Below are 22,954 nucleotides of genomic sequence, written 5' to 3' on the forward strand. Positions count from 1 at the left end.
CCACTGCTGGTGGGAGTGCCAACTCATACAGCCACTTTGGAAATCAGTATGGCAGTTCCTCTGGAAAATGGGAATCAGTCTACCACAAGATCCAGCAATTCCACTCCTAGGCATATATCCTAATGATTCATATTAATATAACAAGGACATCTGTTCAGCTATGTTCATAGCAGCATTATTTGTAATAGACATAATATGGAAGCAACCAAGATTTCCCTCAACTGAAGAATGGATGGAGAAATGTGGTAAATTTACACAATGGTGTACTACTAAGCAGAAAAAGCAATGGGATCTTGAAAGTCACAGGCAAATTGATGGAACTAGAAGAAATCATCCTGAGTGAGGTAACCCAGTCACAAAAAGACAAATGTGGTGTGTACTAACTCATATATGGATTTTAGACAAAGATCAATGGATTATCAGCCTACAGTTAACACTGCCAGAGAAGTTAGGAAACATGGAAGACTCTAAGAGAGACAAACATAGTATCCCAGAGAAGGGGAAAAGGCAAGATATCCAGAGCAAATTGGGAGCATGGGAGGAGGTGAGAGGGAGCTAGGAGAAAGAGAAGGGGAAAAGTGGAGGGAGATGAGGATATGAGGGAGCAGAAAGGTTGAATATGGGGGAAAAATAGAGAGAGCAAGATAAGAGATACCATAATAGGGAGCCATTACATTATTAAAGAGAAATCTGTTACTGGGGAAGTGTCCAGAGATCTACAAAGATTACACCAACTAACAATCGAAACAATAGTGGAGAGGTTACCTTAAATGCCCTTCCTCTGTAATGAGATTGATGGCTTTCTTATATTCCTTCCTAGAGCCTTTATCCAGTAGCTGATGGAAGCAGAATCAGACACCCACAGCCATTCACTGAGCTGAACCCTGGAATCCAGTTGCAGAGAGGGAGGAATGATTAGCAAAGGGATCAAGACCAGGCTGGGGAAACACACAAAAACAGCTGACCTGAGTAAGTGGGAGCTCATAGATCCTATTTGATAGTTTGTTAACCAGCGTATGACTGATCCAGATCCCCTGAACATGGGTGTCAGTGAGGATACCTTGGCAATCTATGGAGCCTCTCGGAGTTGAACAGTATTTATCCCTAGCATACTAATGAAATTTAGGAGCCCATTGCACATAGAGGGATACTCTCTCAGTCTATGCCCTGCTCCAAATAATATGTCAGACTTGGATTATAGTCCATGGAAGGCCTTACCCTCCCTGGGGAGCAGAAACTGGATGGGATAGGGCACTAGTGAGGGGCAGGGGAGGATGGGATGGAGAGGGAACTGGGATTGACATGTAAAACAAGCTTGTTTCTAATTTAAATAAAAATAGAAAAAAAGACTGATAGTATTCCAGGATATATCTCTAGTAAAATGAAACAGTTATTCTGCATAGTACAACATAAATAATATTACTGCTATATCACACAGTCCTAAATTACTAGGATCTATAGAAATATCTAATTGTGTTAAAAGATATGCTTAATGAAAAGAAAGGGGAATAAAGACCCCAAGAAATATGTTATACATTGCTTTATTTACTTTAATTTTTAAATGCTAATGAAAAAGGAACTACAGCTATGGAGAGACACTGGATAATATGAAAAAAAAAACCTCCTAAATTAAACCTGCTTATATAGATGTGTTGACCTCAGAATGGAATCCAGGATATGTGTTCTGTTGGGGAAGAAGATTTGCTTTTGTTTCAATAGGAGAAGAAAAGCTATGTATACCATCACAATTGATAAAGTTTGAATTCATGCAGGAGATACCACTTTATCAGGAGAGCTGATAGTTCATCAAAGAGGTTAGTCATTAATCCTAACTAACTTATAAAACTAAGAAATGCCTTTCATTTGATAAGGTATGAAAAATACAATTTTTTTCAATAATAAAAAATAATACTTTTGTTGTCAAAATTAGAGTTGGGACAGGGATTTGTCTTTCTAGGGGAATAAAATCATCCAACTAAGAAATCCAGAGAACACTGGACAAATAAGACATCTGAAGAAGAAGAGAAATCATCAATATATACTGTCCTAAGAAAAAGAGTAAGTTGGCCTAATTGGATAGCATACATCCAACAAGGTAGAATTTCAAAAATCTTCTCAAATATTTGTTTCTTCTGCTCTCTAAAAGATAAAAGGTACATGGTTTTTTTGTGGTCCCAATGCAATTAAAAACTCAAAGCTGACTTTGGATTTGGAGTTTGACTCTCCTCTGAACTAAAAAATGTTCATTAAAGGAAAATTCAAAATCTCTATAGTCAGAAGAGCTACCTGGTATGGGACAGAAGAAAACCAAAATTAAGAGCCTACTATATTGTCACTAATCTTATAATCCTCTAGTTTTACTTTGACTCCTTAAAATTTTTCTTAAGGTATAACTCTTATCTCAAAATTTTAAGTTTACATATATCTATATACATAAACTTTCTGTAATGAAACAAAACATCAACCAGCTTCCTGTTGCAGATTTTGGGCTTGATTTTGAAGCAGGTAACTAGGAACTAAGTTTGTGTACCCTGAGTGTATTTAGCAAATTGTGGTGATTTAACCTCTCCAAGATCTGCTGCATATGACATTTAAAATGTGTAAGTTTTCTCTACTGACCCATGATCATTCCTAACAGTGAATATGGATACTGTTGGATCATTGGGCTCCCCAAAGATAAATCTGTGTTGGGTCACCTTTTTCTCTTGGCTGGTTGGCCTCCAGTTCATGAGGACAATGGGCAGAAGCAATAGCAGACATCTTTGTATGGCCTGTGAGCTCAATGGAGACAGTCCTCCATGAAAGAGCATCACTGAGTCTGTTCAGCTTTATTCCAGAGTACAAGGAATACATAGGATTTGGAGCAGTAGTGGGAAATCTCTTAATCTTTATTAAACAGATGCTCTTATCATAAAGCTCCTAGTACAAGTCTTAGTTATCACCACAGAAGGTCCTGTCATAATGTTCCTAACACTATGTCTAATTACCATATGAGCAGCAAGGAGGAAAACTTCTACAGGAAACTGTGTCCATGGTCACACTAGAGATAAGTCAGTCATCTGGGCCTAGAGACAGTCTCCAAATAAGATCAGGTAGAGAATATGGTACCTTCCACTATGAGGAAGGATTTATCCATGTTGCAGAGCTCAGAAACCTGCCAGGTCATGGAAGACTACAACCTCTGACAAGCAGGGCCTCCAGGCATGCTTTTTACCTGGATTATGGTAATGCAGTTAAACTGACAAACACCATCCAAAGATCAGCATTGGACTACAAACTGCTCAGGTCTACTTGAAAGTGGTTACCTAAGATGGTAAAGGCTTAGAGACTACTCTAGCCAGGACTTCAGATAACCACTGCACTTTCCTATTACACAGATTGAACAACAAATGATACAGATAACTCTGTCAGGACTTTTCTTAATTTTCTCAGGTCCCCTAAAGATGCTGTCACCCTCCGATCACACAAGGCAGTGTCCCATGGGTGACCCTCTGCGTTCCTCTTCCCAGCCTTCTCCTAGTCTTGTAGCTCTGCCTGTACTTCCTGCCTGGATACATCTTTCCTGTCCATTGGCCAAGAAAGCTTTACTCATTTACCAATAAGGGAATCATATTCACATCATAAAGAAGGACCTGCTTATTTAACAATAAATTTGAAATTTATTGGTGTAACTTTACTGTTATATTTAAAAGATACTGACTCACACCAGAATACTGACCCTCTAGCTTTTTAAAAAGGAATATGTGTGTGAGAGAGGGAGTGAGAGGGAGGGAGAGGGAGGGAGAAACAGATAGGGAGAAGGAGAAGGAGAGAGAGGGAAAGAGGAGAGAGAGAGAGAGAGAGAGAGAGAGAGAGAGAGAGAGAGAGAGACAGAGAGACAGAGAGACAGAGAGACAGAGAGAGAGACAGAGAGAGAGGGGAGAGTTCCAACCAATTGTAGTTCTGGGAACCGAACTCAAGTCTTGTGGAAAAGCAATGCATGCTTTGGATTTTTGAGGTATCTGCCCAGCCTCATATTTAAATGCAGTTCAAGCATGTGATCCAGCAATCCTCTGTCAAAGTATTCACACAAAGGAGTTGCAAACTTGTCTGCACAAAGGTTATGTGTCTGGGATACACTAGTGACCATTAATAAGAGTTAACAAAGCAGCACATTTTATTCAGACACTGGAGCCAGGTCTACTCCCAGGACTCAGTGCCTGGTCACCTCAGTGAATTGTTTTATAAAGGTAAAGAATACAAAGCTACAATTTGCTCTCCTCCAAACAGAAAGTCCTTTCCTACAAAGCAAGTGTTTTATAGAGTCAGAAACAGCAGTAAAAAAAAAATTAACCCTTAGCATCCCTTAATATTTGGCAGTATAATTTTACGTTATAGTTCCAAAATGATCTGAGACAAACTTAAATTTATATTTCTAGGTCAACGAATTCAGTTTAAGTCTGAATTGCATAATTTCATCTCCATGGCTTTTTGAAAAACAGTACTACAGTGATAATGAATAGATCAAAGGCCATTGGACTGTATTAGCAGGGCAAGCTTGATCTAATAAGATGGAAATATTGGTCTTGGGGAAAAACAAACTATTTATATGACACTATAATGCAGACTTACATTGTGCATGTGTTAATCCTATGTAACATTCAATACCAAGATTAACCTAATTTAAATTTATGACTATAAGTAATAGTAATGATGCAATATAGATATACCAGATTTGCATAGCTGCAGCAAATTCCTTTGATATGCTAATTTATAAGGAAGGAAGGTTTGTCTCACTCAGGTTCATAGTGGTTTTTGTCCATGGTTTCTTGCCCCTGTTATTTTGGGCCTATAGAAACAAAAATATATTCTAAACAGGACAAATGGTAGTGGTGATGGTGGTGTCTTCCTCTCAGGGCAACCAGGAAGCAACAGTAAGAGCACATGGCCACAATGTCACACTCAAGTTCATGCCTTCATTGAGCTGTTTTTCTTACCTAAGGTCTACTGCCTCCCATTAGTGATGCTGCAACCTGGTGAATAGTTTTACATGTCAATCACAGCTCCCTCTCCCTCCCTTCCCCTGCCCAACTAACACCCTATCTATATCCCATAACCTTTCTGCTCCCCAGGGAGATTGAGGCCTTCCATTGGGGTTCTTTAGAGTCTGTCATATCCTTTGGGATAGGGCCTAGGCTTCACCCCGAGGCTGAGGAGGGCTCCCAAAGTCCATTCCTATGCTAGGGATGAGTACTGATCTACTACAAGAGGCCCCATTGATTTCTGAGGTCTCCTCACTGGCAAGCATGTTCATGCAGTCTGAATCAGTCCCATGCTGGTTTCCCAGCATGATCAGTCTGGAGACCAAGAGCTCCCCCTTGTTCAAGTCAGTTGTTTCTGTGGGTTTCACTAACCTTGTCTTGGCCCCTTTGCTCATCACTCCTCCTTCTCTGAAACTGGATTCCAGTTCAGTTCAGTGTTTAGCTGTGGTTGTCTTCTATATTCACCCAGTGCTTGTTGAGGCTGTAGGATGGCATATAAGTTAGTCATCAATCTCATTATCAGGGAAGGGCATTTAAGGTAGCCTCTCCTCTGATGCTTAGATTGTTAGTGAACAGCAGGTTTTTCTGTAAGTTCTAAAATTAGGTTGAACAAAATATCAGTGTGGTGAACTAGGCTTACTATGATGAAGTCTCTGTGTATATCAAGGCACAGGCTAGGTGGAAAATCTCTGTACCTTGCCCTGATTTTTTTCTTGAACCAATATAATGCTCAGAAAGATTAAAATGATAAAAATCAAATTACATACAATAAATTTCAGGCTCGTGTGTGTGTGTGTGTGTGTGTGTGTGTGTGTGTGTGTGTGTGTGTGTGTGTGTTATATTACTGTGCATCAATCAGTTTCTCCTAACATGGAGTTTATCCTGGGAATAGCTTAAGATGGATAATTTGATTAAATATTATGTGTTCTGGTTCCATGCACTTTGTCATAAATGCGAGGATTTCACTCTTTCTTACTGTTCAATAATTGAATAGCATGTCATTGTGTGTGTGAGACAGATGTCTTATGGTTTTACTCATGTGAAAGATTTAATAATAATTTCATATACGGAGAAAATAGAATAGTGTTATATAGTTTCTATATGGAGCATCTCCATATCCTTATGGATGAAAGATATTAAAATGTAAGGCCACAAAAGAGGTTTTAAGTCCTTGGGGATGGGACTCTGTTCCTTTCTTTACCCATCACTTACTCATCTTATAAGTAAGTAGTTTTATTATATAATGCCATCATGATGTGATATTTTACTTTGGGCTCTAAAGTACAATACCAATTGATGTTTATAGATCAAAATTATAAACCAGTGTAATTACTTTACTATTAGTAGTATACTACATGTGGTATTTGTTATAGCACAATGGGAACCTGCAGAATATTGATATGAAGTAAGTCTTTGGCCCCAAGTACTTAACAATGAGATTTATAAGACTTTAACTTTGATTTACAGGAAATTCTAAGAGAAGTTTGGAAGACAAAACAAGGCAAATGAAGCCAAAGTAATATAAGAAGAAACATCAATGTTGGTGAAGTTTCACACAGAAATGAAGTTTCTATTGGTAACTAGACTACATACAGTCTGTTTTCATTTAACCATACTAAAGAATTTGAACAACTTTTGTCTAAGCCTTGAGTTTATCACAGCTGAATTGAAAGATGATGGACTAGTTTCCACACTCAAGAAAATTTCAAAGAAACCACACCCAGCAATGATTGTTTACATTGCATCAGTTACTTTTATGTTCTGAGATAAAATGACATGACCAAAAGCAACCAAAAGCACCTTCCATGTGCATGGAACCAGAACACATAATATTTAATCAAATTATCCATCTTAAACTATTCCCAGGATAAACTCCATATTAGGAGAAACTGATTGATGCACTGTAATATAACACACACACACACACACACACACACACCTGAAATTTATTGTATGTAATTTGATTTTTATCATTTTAATCTTTCTGAGCATTATATTGGTTCAAGAAATGTGGAATGGGAGTTTTACTATAGTTTGCAGAAGGGATGCAAACAGTCATGGCAGGCAAGGTATGGCAATAATCATGCATGGCCATAAAAGCAGGAAGCTGCAGGATCACATTTAACCTCAAATAGCAAGGTGAGGAAAGGGAGAGAGGGAGCGAGAGACAAAGAGAGATACAGCGAGAGAAGGAAGTAGGGACTGCCTATAAAATCTCAAAGTCATCTCCTGATGACATAGCTTCTCCAGCTCTGCTATATCTCATAAAGGCTCTGCACTCTTGGCAAGTAGGAACATGTGTTCAAATACATGATCCTGTGAAGGTATTTTCTCTTTCAAATCACCACAGAGATTAATGGCTCTATTTAGCCAGATTTATAATGGGAACTTGTGGTAAAAAGACACTAAAAGAAAGATTTGAAAACATGGAGTTTAATATATAAAAATGTGCATGTAAATGTGTTGATAGTACTATGGATTCTAGGCATAGAGTTGTAGAGTTTTTTATTTTCCCTGTATTGTTTCTGTATTGTTTTGGATAAATCTTCCTTTTTCTGTTCCATCCTTCCCCTGGATAATTGATTGCCTGTCATGTGCCACTGTTCCTGTCATGAATGTAACTTATATTTTTATTCTTTTAGAGGCTCAGAGCTTAATTTGCCCTGAATCTCAGGAAAGGTTCAGATTTAATCTTTGAGCAGTGCTGAAACCCGTGAGACTTGAAAACTTAGACATGGTATTGAATCATTTGCATTTTAAGATATATGTTATCTTCAGGCACCACCAAATGATATACCTTGGGTCTTAAATTTATCTGAAATGCCCAGTTGTTAAAGGCTAGGTCCACAGCTTGCATCTCCTGAGAATGGCAAAATCTTTATGAGGTAAGTGAGACATGGGGTGAGGTTTTAAGCAATGTTTCTTCAGAGATTGAAATGGGACACCAGCTCCTTCGTCCACCCCCTATTGCTTTCCAGCCACTAAGTTACTGGTTTTACAGTGTGCAGTCACTGTTAGATATCATATTGCCTCAGGCCCAGAAGCAACAATATCTAATAACGCTGCTTAAATATCTCCACATATGAGATAAACTGAACCTTTCTCTTTTAAGTTGCTTATGTTTTTGTTTTTGTTTTTTTTTTTTTGCTTTTTGTTTTTTTGTTTTTTTGTTAGAAAGTGGATTAACACAAAGTGATTAGTGAAGTCTAGGAAAGACTCCAGGTATCAAAGAAAAAGTTTGATAAATGGACAAGTTCTGGGCTCTGTAGAACAAGCACATTTTATGTATTGTAGGAACAGTTTGTAAGTTTTTAAAGAACTGAAAAAACATGCTTGCGATGCTCATAATAGAAATGATAAATGCTTTTAGGATGGAAAGGCGAATTTAACTGATTTGATCATTGTACATTTTACACATATCACATTATTATACTTCACTCTGTAAATATGCAAAATTACTTATAAGATAAAAACTATTGAAATGTTTTTGAGAAATTATTTATTGTGATTAAAATATGAAAATTGATTTTAATGTAGCATACTTTCATTTCTGTATTTGCTTCTTGGTTTCTCAGCACTGTAGCTAATATATTTTTACTAATGTGTCCCCCAGGGAGGGCAGCTACATATGAACTCCAACTTTCTCAGTGATGCTAGTGGGAAATTAATTTCAGTTAGCACTATTAAAATTTGTTAAACTACAATATGTCTCTAAAACATTTTCTAGCATTCATAAGTATAAAGGATTAATTAGAAATAATACAAGTAACTACTTCTGCTATAAAATATTTTTAAAGGGAAGTTAAAAAGTAACAAGCATTTGGAAATTATAAATGGGGCAATTGACAGAATATTAAGTTGCAGAATTAACTGCATTTATTTATTCCTATGAATAGTTCCATAACTGCCAGAGAGGAAATATGGTACAGAACAGAATGTACTAGATGTATCTCAGGTATATTTGGGTTTTGGAACAGTACTCTGTGGAAAATTATATATATATATATATATATATATATATATATATATATGCTTTAATGCACACTATTTTGTGACAATTCTCCAAGGTCCTATATATGTTTCAAATACATTTTAATGGAAATTTTGTACAAGTGCACATTGATAGAATCATTATTATTTTTCTAATGCTCACCATGGAGCCTGGCATTTACAGCAACAGTGATAAACACTTCTGAGCCTCTGAGCTACATTCAAATAAATTATAATTTCTGTTTTCAGATGCAGGTTTTATGCTTACCTATGCATGAAACTTTGAATAGTGCTTGTTCCAGAGCAATACTGTTACACTGTTTCTTTTTATTTTCTGAGAGTAGTAATGATAAGGGCTAACATTTATTGAGTGCTTTACTGTCCCAGATACGTTGCAAAGTAATTTGCAAGGAAATTCTAGTTTAATTCCGGCCTCAAATGAATAAGGAAGCAATTAATACCCTCATTTTTATAAATGTTGATGCTAAGTTTTGATGCTGTGCAATGCTGCTCAAAGTCATACAGAAATATGTAGCAGTGCTCATAATAATAGTAAAAGAAGAAACACACTTAATCTTAAAAACTGTGCTCTTTTAACTATTATGCTGCATTATTTTGGCCAACGTTTAGTATTTTTCATCTGGACATCGCCATGACCAAACAGAAAATACATTTATATCTCAGACACAATGTTCTTTAGTATTCAGCATTTCTTTGTGAGGCATCCATTAGGGTTTCCCTGTCTCAGAGTCCATTTATTTTCTTATTTTAAATTTTTTAATTCAATTTATGTATCAACTACAATTTCCCCTCCTTCCTTTCCTCCTGCTCTCCCCCATTTCCTTCCAATCCACCCAGGATCCACCCCTCAGAAAGGATAAGGCTTCCCATGGTTAGGCAACAAATCCTGGCACATTAAGTTGGGACAGGACCCAAGACTGAGTAAGGTATCCCACCATAAGGAATCGTTTCCAAAAGCCAGCTCATGCATCCTGGATAGATCATGGTCCCTCTGCCAGGGTCCCCTCAAACAGACCAAGCTTTACATCTGTCACTCACATGCAGAGGCCCTAGCTAGGTCTCATGCAGGCTCTCCAGTTTTCAGTCTAGAGTCCATGAGCTTCCAGGAGCTCATCTTAGCTGTCTCTGTAAATTTCCCTGTCATGGTCTTGACCCACTTTGTTCATTAATCCCTTCTCCGTCTCTTGGACTGGACTCCCAGATATGTTGCATCTGTTTCCATCAGTTACTGGCTGAAAGTTTTATGGAAGTTAAGGTAGTTAACAATCTGAATACAAGGGAAGGGTATTTTTTTGTGTGCTATTGCTAGGAGTCTTAACTGGGTTTATCCTAGTGGATTCCTGGGAATTTCCCTAGTACCAGGTTTCTCCCTAAACACATAATGGCTCCCACTATTAAGATGTCTCTTTTATTGCTTTCCCAATCCACTCCTTACCGAACTAGACCATTCTGTCCCCTCAGGTTTCCATTCCCCATCCACTCTCTTCTATCCCTCTGCTCCAAGTTTACCTAGGAGTTCTCTATTTCCCTTCCCAGCACAATCCATGCATTCCTCCTTGTCACCTAGCTTCTGTGGAGCTGTGGATTGCAGTCTCATTATTTTTACTTTACATCTAGTATCCACTTATGAGTGAGTACATACTATGTTTGTCTTTCTGGGTCTGGGTGACATCATCCAAGGTGATTTTTTTCTATGTACATCCATTTGTCTGTTAAATTCATGATGCTAATTTTTTTAAGCTGAATAATACTCCACAGTGAAAATGGACCACATTTTCTTTATCTATTCTTCAGTTGAGGGGCATCTAAGTTGTTTCTATTTTATGGCTATTATGAATAATGCTGCTGTGAACATAGTTGAGCAAGTATCCCTGTGATATGATTGATCATCCTTTAGGTATATGAACAAGAGTAGTAATGCTGGTTCTTGAGATAGATTGAGTCCCAGTTTTCTGAGAAATCTCCATACTCATTTCCAAAGTGGCTATACAAGTTTGCATTCCTACTAGCAGCAGGTATTCTCCTTACTCCATATCCTCTCCAACAAAAGCTGTCGTCAATGTTTTTGATGTTAGCCATTCTGACAGGTAATATGGTATCTCATAGTCATTTTGATTTTCATTTCCTTGATGACTAAGGATGTTGAGAAATTCCTTAAATGTCTTCCATTTTTGTGGGATTCTCCTGTTGAAATTCTGTTTAGCTATGTATCCCATTTTTTAATTGGGTTATTTAGTATTTTAATGTCTAGTTGCTTGTATTCTTTATTTTGGAGATCAGCCTTTGGAGATCAGCCTTTGGAGATGTGGGGTTAGAGAAGATCTTTGCCCATTCTTTAGGCTGTCATTTTGTCTCAATTATAGTGTTTTTTACTCTACAGAAACTTTTCAGTTTCAAGAGGTCCCATTATTGATTGTTGTCAGTGTCTGTGCTAATGGTGTTATATTTAGGAAGTGGTTTCCTGTGCAAATACATTCAAGGCTACTTCCCACCTTCTTTAATATAAGATTCAGTGTAACTAGATTTATGTTGAGGTCTTTGACCCACATGGACTTGAGGTATGTGAATACTGACAGCTATGGATCTATTTGCAATCTTATACATGTTGACATCCAGCTATGCCAACACTATTTGTTGAATATCCTTTCATTTTCTTTGTACAGTTTTGGCTTCTTTGTCAAAAATCAGGTGTGCCTAGGTGTGTGGATTAATGTCAGGGTCTTCAATTCCATTCCATTCATCCATGTGTCTGTTCTTATCACAATATCAAGCTGTTTTTATTACTATAGTTCTATAGTAGAACTTGAAGTCTCATGATAACATCAAAAGGTCCTTTATGGTACAGGATTGTTTAGCTGTCCTGGCTTTTTTGTTTTTCCATATGAAGTTGAGTATTGTTCTTTCAAGATCTTTGAAGAATTGTGTTAGGATTTTGATAGGGATTGCATTGAATCTGTGGATTGCTCTTGGTAAGATTGACGTTTTTTATGCTGATCCTATCTATGCAAGAACATGAGAAATCCTTCCATTTTCTGACATCTTCTTCAATGTTTTTTTTTTTTTCACAGATTAATTTCTTGTAATACAGTCTTTCATTTGTTTGGTTAGAGTTACTGAAAATATTTAATATTATTTATGGCTGTTGTAAAGGGTGATATTTCTATGATTTCTTTCTCAACCATTTTATACTTTATATATAGGAGGGCTACTGATGTATTAATCTGCCATCCTGCCACATTACAGAAGTTTATCAGCTCTACGAGTTCCCGTAAAGAATTTTTAGGATCACTTATGTATACTATCATATGATCATCAAATAGCAAAAGTTTGACTTCTTCCTTTCCAATTTGTATCCTCTTGGTCTCCTTTTGGTGTCTTATGGCTCTAGCTAGAACTTCAAATATTATATTGAATAGATAATGGAGATATGATTTTGTTAATTTGGGCTCTCTCTCTTTGCCTTTTGGTTACTTTGAATAAGGGTTAGTCTATCTTGTTGATTTTCTCAAAGAACCAACTCATGGTTTCATTTATTCTTGGTGGTGTTCTGTTTGTTTCTATTTTATTTATTTCAACCATCAATTTGGTTATTTCCTGTCATCTACTACTGTTGTTATAGAGCTTTCAGGTGTGCTGTTACGTCTCAGGTGAGATTTCTTCAAAGTTTTTATGTAAGCATTTAGTGCTATGAACTTTCCCCTTACCACCTCTTTCATAGTGTCCCAAAAGTTTGTGTATGTTATTCATTCATTTTCTTTGTATTCTAGGAAGTTTTAATGTATTTCTTCCTTGACCCAGTAGTGATTCAGTTGAGAATTATTCAATTTCAATGAATTTGTAGGCTTTCTGCAACTTCTGTTATTGAACTCTAATTTTACAACATGGTGATCTGATAAAGTACAGATGTTTATTAAAAATTTTTGTATCTCTTGAGATTTCTTTGTGGCAGAGTATGTAGTCAATTTTAGAGAAGATTACATGATATGTTGAAAGAAAGTGCATTCTTTTATGTTTAGTTGAAATGTTTTATAGATGTCTGTTATGTCCATTTGAGTCATGACATCTGTTAGTTCCCTTATTTTTCTGTTAAATTTCTGTCCAGCAGACATACCCATTGATGAGAATGGTGAGAATCTCCCATGATTCTTGTGTGTGATTTAAGCACCAGTAATGTTTCTTTTAAAGCATATATGGGTGCCCTTGTATTTGGGGCATAAATATTCAGAATTGAGACTTCATTTTGATGGGTTTTTCCTATGATGAATATGAAATATCCTTCTCCATCTCTTCTGATTAATTTTAGTTTGAAGTATATTTTGCTAGATATTAGGATAGTTATACCATCTTTATTCTTAGATACAAAAGATAGAAAATCTTTTCCCAACATTTTACTCTGAAGTAATGACTGCTTTCAAAGTTGACATGTGTTTCTTGTATGCAGCAGCAGGTTGGTTCCTGTTTCTATGTCCAATCTTTTAGCCCCTGTCTTATTCTATTTTTTTGGGGGGGGGGTGTTTGAGAGAGGGTTTCTCTGTGTTGCTTTGTAGAACAGGTTAGGCTCAAACTCATAGAGATCTGCCTGCCTTTGACCTTGGAATACTGGGATTGAAGGCATGTATCACCACTGCCCAGCTATCCTGTGTCTTCTTATAGGTGGATTGAGTCCATTGATATAAAGGATCTTTATGTTGGATATATTAATTACTAGTGATGGTTAATTTCTGTTATTATTTTGGTTTGTTTGGTGGTGGTAGTATGTGTTTCTCTTCTTTAGGATTTGCTGGTGTGGGATTATATATTGCCCATGTTTTTGTGGATACAGCTAACTTCATTGGGTTGAACTTTTCCTTCTACACCTTCTACACCTTGGCTGGATCTATGGACCAGTATTGTTTAAACAGTTTTCTTTTTTTCGGGGTATATCTTGTTTTCTCCATCTATGGTGATTGAAAATTTTGCTGGGTATAGTAGTCTGGACTGGCATCCATGGTTTCCTGCTGTCTGTATCAAATCTGTCCAGGACCTTCTGGATTCCAGAGTTTCCATTGAAAAGTCAGGTGTTATACTGATGGGTCTGTTTTTATATGTTATGTGGCATTTTTTTCCTTTCCAATACTTAATATTCTTTCTCTAGTTCTGTATATTTAGCTATTGGAATATTATATGGTGAGGGGACTGTTTTTTGTCCAATATATTTGGCATTCTCTAAGTTTCTTATATCTTCATAAGCATTTTCTTCTTTATGTTTGAAAGTTTTCTTCTATGATTTTGTTGAGTATATTTTCTGTGCCTTTCACCTGGTATTCTTCTCCTTCTTCTATCTCTATTATTCTTAGGTTTTGTCATTTCATGGTGTCCCAGATTTTCTGGATGTTTTGTGCTGTGAATTTGTTGGCTTTAATGTTTTCTTTGATCCATGAATCTATCTGCTCTATTATATCTTCAACACCAGAGATTCTCTCTTCCATCTCTTGCATTCTCTTGGTTACTCTTGTATTTGTGGTTTTTTTTTTATTTACCCATATTTTCCATTTCCAGAATTCCTTTAGTTTGTGCTTCCTTTATTGTCTCTAGTTTGAGTAGTCACAAACTGTTTCCTTCATCTTTTTGATTGCTTTTTCTTTAATTTCTTGGCTTCCTCTACGGGATTTATTGATTTCTTGCATTTTTTTGTCTTTTCCTCAATTTCTTTAAGGCAATTTTTCATTTCATCTTTAAGGCTCTCTATCATCAAGTTATTTTTAAGGTCATTTTCTTCTGCTTTTTCAACATTTCTATGTCCAGGTCTTGCTGTTGTTGAACTGTTAAGTTTTGGGGATACCACATTGCTCTTTATGTTGTTGAATATATTCTTGCACTGGCTTCTCTTTGCCTTGGGAGGCCCTGATGCTGTGTTCCAATGGCTATGTTTGTGTTGTAGAGTGGAACTTGTAGACTACAGGGTGCAGGTAGGACCTTTACATTGGGGATGCAGGTAGGGTCCTTGCCTTGGGGGGGCAGGGGTTGATGCCATGTTCCATGACTATGTTTGTGGTGTAAAGTAGAACCTGAAGACTACAGGGTCCAATGGGGGGTGTGGTTGAGCAGCCTGCCTGCATGAGTCTTGCCTGCTGACTACTTAATGGGGCTGTTCTGGGTGGGAGAAGAGTACAGGATATGCCCCAGAACCCTGGTGCTTAGGGTCTGGGCTTTCCATCTGGAAGACTATTCACTTACCACCTTGTCCAATAGGTGCTGGCAGTGTCTGTGCCTTTTTGGCAGCTGATGCTGGGTCTTGCAGTAGATTGGTTCCCAATTACCTTATAGATTTTCACAGTGGTTATTCATTTTCATCACCAATGGAGGAGTTTTCCCTTTGTTCCTCATACTCAGCAGCATGAGCTGTCAGTTGCTATTGTTCTTAGCCATTCTCACATGTGTAAGATGTAATTTCAGAGTCATTTTGAGTTGCATTTCCTGATGGCTAAGGATGTTAAATATTCTTTTAAGTGTTTCTCAGCCATTTGGGTTTCCTCTATTAAGAATTCTCTGTTTAGATATGTACCCCATTTTTAATTGGATCATTTATTTTCTTGTTATCTAGATTCTTGAGTCCTTTATATATTTTGAATATTAGCCCTCTTTCTGATGAGGAGTAGGTAAAAATCTTTTACCATTCCATTGGCTGCTCATTTGGCCTATTGACTGTATCCTTTGTCTTTCAGAAGGTTTTCTGTTTCATAACATCTTCTTTATTGATTGTTGATCTTAGTGCCTGTCCTATCAGTGTTCTGTTTAGAAAGTTTTTGCCTGTGCCAGTGCATTCGAGGCTAATCACCAAATTCTCTTCTATCATTCCGTGCTTTGTTTAATGTTGAGGTTGTTAATTTACTTGACTTGAATTTTGTGCAGGGTGATAAATGTGAATCTATTTGCATTTTTCTGCATGTAGTTATACAGTTAGGTTAGCAAAATATGTTAAAGATGTTTTCTTTTTTTCTGTTGTGTATTTCTGGTGTCTTTATTCAAAATAAGGTATTCATAGGCCTGTGGATTTATGTTTGAGTCTTTGATTAAGTTTCATTGATCAACATGACTTTTTTAATGCCAAAAAAAATATGGGTTTTATTGCTATACTCCTCTAGTGCAGCTTGGAATCAGGGATGTTGATACTTTCATAAGTTCTTTTATTTTTGCAGGATTGTTTTAACTATCCTGAGTTCTTTTTACTGTGTATAAAATTGAGTATTGTCCTTTCAAACTCTTTAATAAATTGTGTTGGAATTTTGATGGGGATTGTATTGAATCTCTTGGTTGCTTTTGATAGGTTAGCAAGTTTTACTATGTTGATCTTACTGATCCATAAGCATGGGAAATTTTTCCATCCACTGATGTCTTCTCTGTTTTCTTTCTTCAAAGACTTGAGGATTTTATCTTACAAGTTTTTTCCTTGCTTGCTTAGAGTTATCCCAGATACTTTATGTAGTTTGTGGCTATTGAGAATGGTTTTGTTTTACTTATGTGTTTTTAGTTCACTTGTATATAGGTAGGCTACTGATTTTTTAAATTTAAAATTGCTTAAAGTCATTTTGCTGAAGGTGTGTATCAGCTGTAGGATTTCCCTGTGAGAAACTTAGGGTCACTTATGTATATTATCATATCACCTTCAAATAGTGATACTTCAACTTTTTCCTTTTCAATTTGTATCTCCTTGGTCTCTGTTAGTTGTCTTATTGCTCTAGCAAGAATTTCAAGTACAGCATTGAATAGGTATGGTGAGAGTAGACAATGGTGTCTTATTCATTACTTTAGTTTCTCTCCCTTTAATTTGATGTTGGCTATAGGCTTTTTGTAAATTGCCCTTTTATGGTGAGTTATGTTCCTTGTATCCATAGTTTCAAAGATTTTTTATTAGAAATGGGTGTTGGATTTTGTCAAAGACATTTTTAGCATCTAATGAGATGATCATATTTCTTTTTCATTTCAGTTCATTTATATCATGGGTTACATTGACTAATTTCCACATGTTGACACTTTGCTATATCTCCAGGATGTTTTTTTGTTTTGTTTTGTTGTTGTTTGTTTGTTTGTTTGTTTTTCGAGACCGGTTTCTCTGTGTAGCTTTGGAGCCTATCCTGGCACTCGCTCTGGAGACCAGGGTGTCCTCGAACTCAAAGATATCCTCCTGTCTCTGCCTCCCAAGTGCTGGGACTAAAGGTATGTGCCACCAAGAAACGCCTGTTTCCAGGATGGTTTAAGAACCAAAGTTCATCTGTAAACCCACCTGCCCAAGGATAAGGTAATTTCCTGAAATTCTAGGAGTTGCAGTTCTCAGAAAATAACAAGCTACATGATTTACTTCCCTAAACAAGTTTGTTTGAACTAACTAAACTAAATATGCTTGACCACATGTACTTGTGAGGTATGTTGCAGGAAATATGGCAATATATATATATCATTGGTTGTGCCTTTTTACACCCTATAAAATGTGAGTTGTGGGCACTCACTAGGAAATTAGGGTCTGGTGGATCACATCAGAGTCCCTTTTTATGGTCAGTACTTAATTAAAGCTTGCTTCAAATTTGTGTCAAAATTTTGGAACTGGTTATTTCTTTGTAAATCTCAGGATTAACAATGAAGCATACTTGGTCATGGTGGCTGCATTTTTTGTTGTGTTCTTGGACTCAGTTTGCAGTACTTTTCATGTAGATTCATAAGGGAAATTTGTCTGTAATTTTCTTTCTTTGTTGAATCATTTTTTTTGGGTATTAGCATTACTGTGGCTCCTTAAAGTGAATTGGGTTGGACAATATTCCTTCTGTTTCTATTTTAGGGAATAATTTGAAGAATATTGGCATTATCTCTTCTTTCAAATCTAGTGGGATTCTTCCCTAAAGTTTTCTGGAACTGGGTTTGTTTTTTTTTTTTTTTTTTTTTTTTTTTTAGCTGGGAGGATTTTTAATGACTGCTTCTATTTTCTTAGGGGTCATGGGTATATTTAAAAAGTATGTGTCATCTTGATTTAACTTTGGTAAGTGTTATCTCTTGAGAAAAATTATGCATTTCTTTTACATCTTTCAATTTTGTGGAGTATAGGTTTTTATACTATGACCTAATAATTCTTTGGATGTTCTCAGTGTCTGTTTTTAGGTCCCACATTTTGCTTTTGTTAATTTGGCTATCTATCTTTTAGTAATTTTGGGTAAGAGGTTGCCTATCTTGTTTTCTTAGATAACCAACTATTTGATTCACTCATTCTTTGTATTGTTCTTTATGTTTCTATTTTATTGATTTCAGTGATTAGTTTGATTACTTACCACCATCTCCTCTTAGGTTTGTTGCTTCTAGAACTTTCAATTGAGCTATTAAGTTGTTATTATGAGATCTCTCCAATTTCTTTATCTAGGCACTAAGTGATACGCACTTTCCTCTTAGCACATTTTTCATGTTTCCCATAATTTTCATTTTATTGTTCCTTCATTTTCTTTGAATTCTAGGAAATTTTTTATTTCTTTCTTTATTACTGCCTTGACGCAGTAGTCATTCAGTAGAGAGTTTTCCTTTTCCCAAGAGTTTGTAGTTTTGTTGTTGAAATCCAGCTTTAATTCTTGTTTTTCTTATAAGATGCATAGGGTTATTTTAATTTTCTTATATATTTTGAGACTTCCTTATAATTGAACATGTGGTTTATTTTCAAGAAAATTCTTTGATGTGCTGAGAAGAAAATATAATCTTTTGTGTTTTGATGAAATGTTCTGTAGAGCTCCTGCATTTCTCTGTTTATTTTTTATCTGAATTTACATATCTTTTGGCAAGAGTTGGTTATTGATGTCTCTTAATACCATTATATGGTGGTCAGTGGGTTAATGAGGTAACATCCCAGGCAACTTCTAACTCTGTACAAGGGGAATGTTTTATCATTTCTATGATATATTATGAGACTATAAAAAGAACCTCGGTCAAAATGAATGTCCTCTTGTTTAGCATCATCAGAAAAAAAATTCCAAGGGCCCCCTTGCTTGGGCCAACATGTCCATGCCTATTTTTGAAAACAGCTCAATGTCCTAAAAAAACATTTATAATTTGATTCTCAAATTGTTATTAAAAGTAAATCATATTCACAATTTAAGCTTGCATGTGTGTCTGTTTTAAATTCCTATCCTGTGTTCCCTTGGATATTTTGTTTTGTTTTTGCTTGTATGTAGTATGTGTACAGATATGTATGCAGGTGTCATGTCTTTGTGCCTGTGGAAAAAGTCAAAGGAGAGAGTAAACTGCCCTGTTACTTCATTATTTCCCTGGGACAGGGTCTCTCAGTGAACTTGGAACTCCTTGTTTGTTGGCTAGGCTGTGGGAGATAAAGATCCATTGATCTATTTATTTCAACCCTTAGGGCTAACAAGCGTGTGGCAAATCTAGCTGTTTACCTGAGGTAAAATCATGTCCTCATGCTTTAACGTGTTTTGATTTTTATCTTTAATACTTTCATCCTGGATTAATAACTTCAAAATTCCCTTTTGTGGGGTGTTAGTGTCAGTAACCAAAGAATTGAAAAATAAATTTGCAACAAGCTCAAGGACAATTTTTGTTAGAGTTTAAAAGAAAAGCAGCTGACAGGCAAGCCGTGGCTCTCCACAAATGTGAAATGGAAGCATATGTTGAAAGCCACGCCTTTTCTGGGAGGGTCCAAGAAAGCACCTGTGTCTGCAATGGAGAGCTGCAGGTATCCACCAGGTTTCTGGAAAGGGTGGTAGGCTTCAGCAAAAAAAAATGAGAAAGACCATAGTATTTGCAAAAGCATGCTCAGACTTTTGGATAGGTAAACAGATAGAAAAGGAAAAACATGCCAAGGATCAGAGGGTAATGCGTTCCAGGCTCCTGTGTCCCAGAATTAACAATTGCACCAGGCATACATGATTAGAAATAGAAATAGAGACACTTTATTAATAGTGGGATGGTGGGGAGCATCTCAGAGGATTTGGAGCAGGCAAAACTGTATTCAGATTTTATTATATGAAAAAAAAATCTATTTTCAACAAGCAACGGGGCAGAAATGAATAGAAAAATACTCCAAAAAACAGTAGCTGTCGTCTACTCCCAATATGGTGGCTGTGGTGTTATGAAAGAAAACTGGGCGCAGGCTTATAGCGTCTGGCACTATTAGGAGGTGTGGCCTTGTTAGAATAGGTGTGGTCTTGTTGCAGGAAGTGTGTGCCTGTGGGGGCATGCTTTGAGGTCTCATATGCTTAAGTCAGGTCTAGTATGACATTTACTTCTTGATGCCTGCTGATCCAGGTACAGAACTCTCATCTCCGTCTTCAATACCATGTCTGCCTGTACACAGCCATGCTTTCCATCATGAAGATAATGAACCATAAGCTTCTGAACCATAAGCCAGCTCCAGCTAAATGTTTTCCTTTATACAAGTTACCGTGGTCATGATGTCTCTCCATAGCAACAAAACCTTAGCTAAGACAGTGGGCCACAAGTCCTATGATACTACCAGGATACTTACATAGCAGCTTCCTCTTCATAGTCCATATAGCTCAGGATTGTCTGTTGTGCTGTCTGTTATTGACATGAAGCTCAAGGTAGAAAGGGATTCTGGACTTCTTTACATACTGGATTCTTTCATGTGTTAATTTTGGTGATTCAGTCTCCAGTCCTTGTACTCCTGGCACAATTGCGTTGGGTTAGAAAGGATTCCCAGTATTTACCTTTAGTTCTACATTGAACCAAGTACGTAGAGCAAATATGTACTCATAACAACAAACTTGATATGGTGTCACGTTTCTAGTAATGTGTCCATGGCTTTTGTGTGCCAAGAGCCTACAGTTGGACAGAACTGAAGCCCTGTTTTCCTATTTCAAACCATTGCTAGTGATTTTTCATCCTCTGTGTGGCCATCAAATGCTAAAGACTGTCTCTTGTCCTTTATGCTACAAACTCTGAATCAATAGTGAGCACATTGCTTGCTTTCATTGATTTTTACATGGTTGACAGTTCTTGCAATATGACAGGAATTTGCAGGTAGGAGATAAAACTGTGACTTTTCCAAGTTGAAAAGAAAGGCAATAAAATCCACCAGATTAAGATGAGATTGTAAATTTATCAATGACCTGCAATTTACAAAAATGTACAATTTATAGAGAGAATAAAAGTAATTAGAATTTGTAATTTAAAATGATGTGCTATAATCTTCTACTAAAATCCATGGTTTTTGTCTATAATCACTTCGGGTTTTGATCAAAGACAGTATTTAAAATATAATTTTTTATAAAGTTTGGCTTGCCTGATTAGATATGGATACATCATTTAGAAAAACACCCACAAATGATTTGCCACACTGGATTTTAAAAAGTCTCATTCAGCTATAAAGCCAAGCATAGAAACTTCTGCTTTCCATCTAAAAAAAGCACGAGATTGGATAAATTGCTCTATTCTCAAGCTTTCCAAAATATTCTAAAATGTCTGTCCCTGGCAACAACTTCCCTTGCATTTTAAAGCCAGGAACCCTGGGGCTCAGGCATTAGGCTAGTTTTCTTAAGAGGACTTTGTTAGCATCTCTTCTAAAGCAATTTCAGCCCCTGTAAAGAAGAAGCCTTGACTTCACTCAAGGCTATTGAAATAGAGGACGGTTATGGCAACAGAAGGTCGGTGTATATAACTTCACTGAACCAAAAATGGAAAGTTTCTAAATGCTGGAAAAAGGGGACAGCAGCTCATCTTCTTAACTAACCCAAAGGGAAGGTCATCATTCTTGTGTATTGCTGACAACAGAGAGTTTTACAACTTAGAATAAGGTTCCAGGGACAGTGACCTCTTCTCTTACAGAAACTAATGTTACATACTAGTCTCTTACTTGAAAACATTTTTAAGGAATTGCTACCTGATCAGTGGGAAAGATATTTGGTTGATAAAAGTAGCAAGGGGCTTTAAAGAAAAGATTTACCTATATGTTAAGGGGCAGAAAAAAATTGGTAATGTTAATTTTCTAATGAAACATGTGAGTACAGAAGTGTGAAGCCTAAGGTCTGTTAAAAGCTACATCAGCTGAGTTGAAGTTAATGAAGGTCATTTGGGTAGCTTTGCAAAAGTTTCTGAGCAACATGATGAAACATGCACGATTCTGAGATGAATCATTTGGTTATAGCCAGTGTTACACAGCTAGTTTTCTCCATTATGAGCTCTTTTCAGGTGGGTAAATTTTTATTGATTTTTAAAATGACTAAATCACATAGTAATGAAAAGAAGATAACAGCAATATAAACATTTAATTTATCTATATAAATATAGTTAGGGCTAGGGATTTGGCTTGCTCAATAAAGTGCTGGCTCTGCCTTCATGGGGTCCAAAGTTCAGAGACCCAGAACCCATGTAAAAACTTGGAACTTCAATGCACAACTGTAATTTCAGTGCTGGCTGGCCAAAGGGGAGACACAGGTCCTGGAGTTTACATATCAGCCAGAATCTATGATGTAGTGAGCTGAGAGGTTCAGCTGAGAGACCTTTTCTCAGAAACTAAAAGGGTGATAGCCAAAGAAGACATATGACATTGACTGTGGCCTCCATATACACACCCACACACATATTCTTGTGTAAAAGAAATATATAAATAGTATAAAGAAAAGCTCAAGAATCCAGAAAGTGGAATATAAAAGTGATATTGCAAAAAAATTATTTTCAGTAGTTATGGGAGCTGTAATTTGTCATTTCAGCTTCAAAATTTCTGAATCTCCATTCATGTGTAAGCTAGCAATTTGACTTAGGTCAGAAGAACAAAATCCATCACAACTGATATAAAGCAAAATTTATTAAGTAAGGGCAAAAATTTACCATTGTAAAATGGATGGGAGGATAGTCAGTAAGCAGACTAAACATTGGAAATTTTGTAATTGTTGAGGTTATATTGATCACAAAATGCAATCTATAAAGATGAAGTA

Source organism: Cricetulus griseus, chromosome 2 (assembly GCF_003668045.3).
Source record: "Cricetulus griseus strain 17A/GY chromosome 2, alternate assembly CriGri-PICRH-1.0, whole genome shotgun sequence".
Lineage (NCBI taxonomy): Eukaryota > Metazoa > Chordata > Mammalia > Rodentia > Cricetidae > Cricetulus > Cricetulus griseus.